Raw genomic sequence first — 2,497 nt, forward strand, 5'->3', positions numbered from 1 at the left:
CGATGCCACATCTTCCACACCAAGGCCGGAATAAATGGAAGGTTCGTCAAGGTCATCATCGATGGAGGAAGTTGCCATAACTTAGCAAGTGAAGAACTATGCTCCAAGCTTCAATTGGTCAAGATGAAGCACCCGCACCCCTACAAGGTTCAATGGCTAAGCGACACCGGCACTTTGCAAATTGAGCATAGAGTACAAGTTTCTTTCAAGATTGGAGCTTACGAAGACACTTTGGAGTGTGATGTCATTCCGATGACCGTGTGCCACCTCCTTCTTGGACGGCCATGGCAATTTACCTCGCGAACTCCGGCGAGCCAAAGCGGCGGAGCTCGAGCTTGATCTCGAGCTCGAGCGGCTCTGGAGAGGAACTGGGGGTTCAGGGGGATGATTTGGTGGTGCAGAGGGTGAGTGGTGAGGAGAGGAGATCTCGGGGGGGCTTAAATAGAAGGGGGGCGAGGTGCACCGTGGCTCGTGCGCCGGCGAGCTTCTAGCCGTTGCTGGAGGCCACGGGGGCTCACTTGAGTGTGTCTGGGGTCCGTGTGGGAGAGTTCTACGGCCAGGGGAAGGAAGAGAGAGAGCGGGGGAGGGTCAGAGCATCGCGCGTGTGAGCGTGCTCATTGGAGCTCTCGGGCGGCCATGGTGCGCGTGCGAGTAGGGGTAGGAGAGAGAGAGGAAAGAGGGGGACTAGGCCGTGGCATGCTGCGGACGCCGAGGAGCATCATCGGGCAAGCTGGGGAGGCCCGAGGTGGCCGGAGGTGGTTGGCAGGGGGCGGTGAGGGAGTCCTGGACTAAGGGGTCCTCGGGCGTCCGGCCTATTAGCCATGGGCCGGACTGATGGGCTGTGAAGATACGAAGACCGAAGACTGCACCCGTGTTCGGATGGGACTCTCCTTGGCGTGGAAGGCAAGCTTGGCGACCAAACATGTAGATTCCTCTCTTTGTAACCGACCTTGTGTAACCCTAGATCATCCCGGTGTCTATATAAGCCGGAGGACTTAGTCCGGAGGAAGAGATACTTATTACCATAGTCATACAGGCTAGACTTCTAGGGTTTAGCCATTACGATCTCGTGGTAGATCAACTCTTGTAATACTCATATTCATCAAGATCAATCAAGCAGGAAGTAGGGTATTACCTCCATAGAGAGGGCCCGAACCTGGGTAAACATCTTGTCCCCTGTCTCATGTTACCATCGACCTTAGACGCACAGTTCGGGACCCCCTACCCGAGATCTGCCGGTTTTGACACCGACATTGGTGCTTTCATTGAGTGTTCCACTGTGACGTCGACGACAGGATCGATGACTCGCCTTGTCCTTAGAGACAATATCACCGCCGGAGGAGGACTGGCCCCAGGCCAAACCCTCCGGCTGGGCGGCTTTACCATGACCGCCCGTTCGGCCGTTAAGCCGACGATGACCTCTCGGGCCATCAAAAATCCCCTTCGTATTGACTCCAAACACTCCAAGCAGATGGTTCCGGCGGAGTTTTCGTCTTTAAACGAGCTCCTTGATCGCATCACCGCCCTGGGAATCGCCACAGATTACGATCGGATCGGGCTTAAACCCGATCAAAGAGAAATCAAATCTCCACCGGTCACCCACCAGATATCGGTAGTCGAGGAGCAAGATGGCGACTCTTCCCCTATACCGAAGACGGACTATGTTCGGATCGCCGACCCTGAAGAGCCGGATACCCACCAGCGAAAGGATGTGACTGGCCTTCCGAACATAGAATTGGACGATGGGCCTAAGCAATCAGAAGATACTCCGGAGCCCAGACTGTTGAGTCTAGAAAACCTTCACACTCCGAATCATCGATCGGGTCAGGGTCCGGAAAAACTTCCACCCACCCACCCAGACATAAGCGCTCTTCTGAGCATACAACAGCAGTCCCAGGAAACGGTCCACCACTTCTGGGCCAGATTCCTCCTTGTCAAGGACAAGGTTAAAGATTGCCGCGACGAGGACGCAATATTAGCGTTCTGCAACAATTGCACGGACGAAGGAATCCTCAACGCCATCAATCGCCGCCGCATAGTACACTTCGTGGACTTGGCAACTATCATACAGAAGTACTGCGCAATGGAAAGCACCTGCAAAGCTCAGGCAGCTTGCTGGCAGCCGTCGGTCCCAACTTAGCCCCTCATCCAGGCGAAAAGGGAGCATCCCCGCGACCCGCCCAGTCCAATAGCCAAGAAATATAAACCCATTACGCGGCATGGAACCGTTCTAGAGGGATGGCTCGATGGCCCATGCAAAATACACACAACACCGGATACCACATCAACTCACAACCTTAGAGCATGTTGGATACTCCGGAAGGTAGCCAAGAGCGGCGAGGACATCCTTACCAAAAACGCCCCAGAGCAACACCCTCCAGAAGACGACGACCCCAGAGTATTGACGGTCTTCGAGACATTCGCTTCAAACAATAAGCGCAAAAGGGAACTCCGCGGACTCGCCGAAGTCTGTCAAATAGCAGCACTAAATCCTTGG

This window comes from Aegilops tauschii, chromosome 6 (assembly GCF_002575655.3).
Source record: "Aegilops tauschii subsp. strangulata cultivar AL8/78 chromosome 6, Aet v6.0, whole genome shotgun sequence".
Classification (NCBI taxonomy): domain Eukaryota; kingdom Viridiplantae; phylum Streptophyta; class Magnoliopsida; order Poales; family Poaceae; genus Aegilops; species Aegilops tauschii.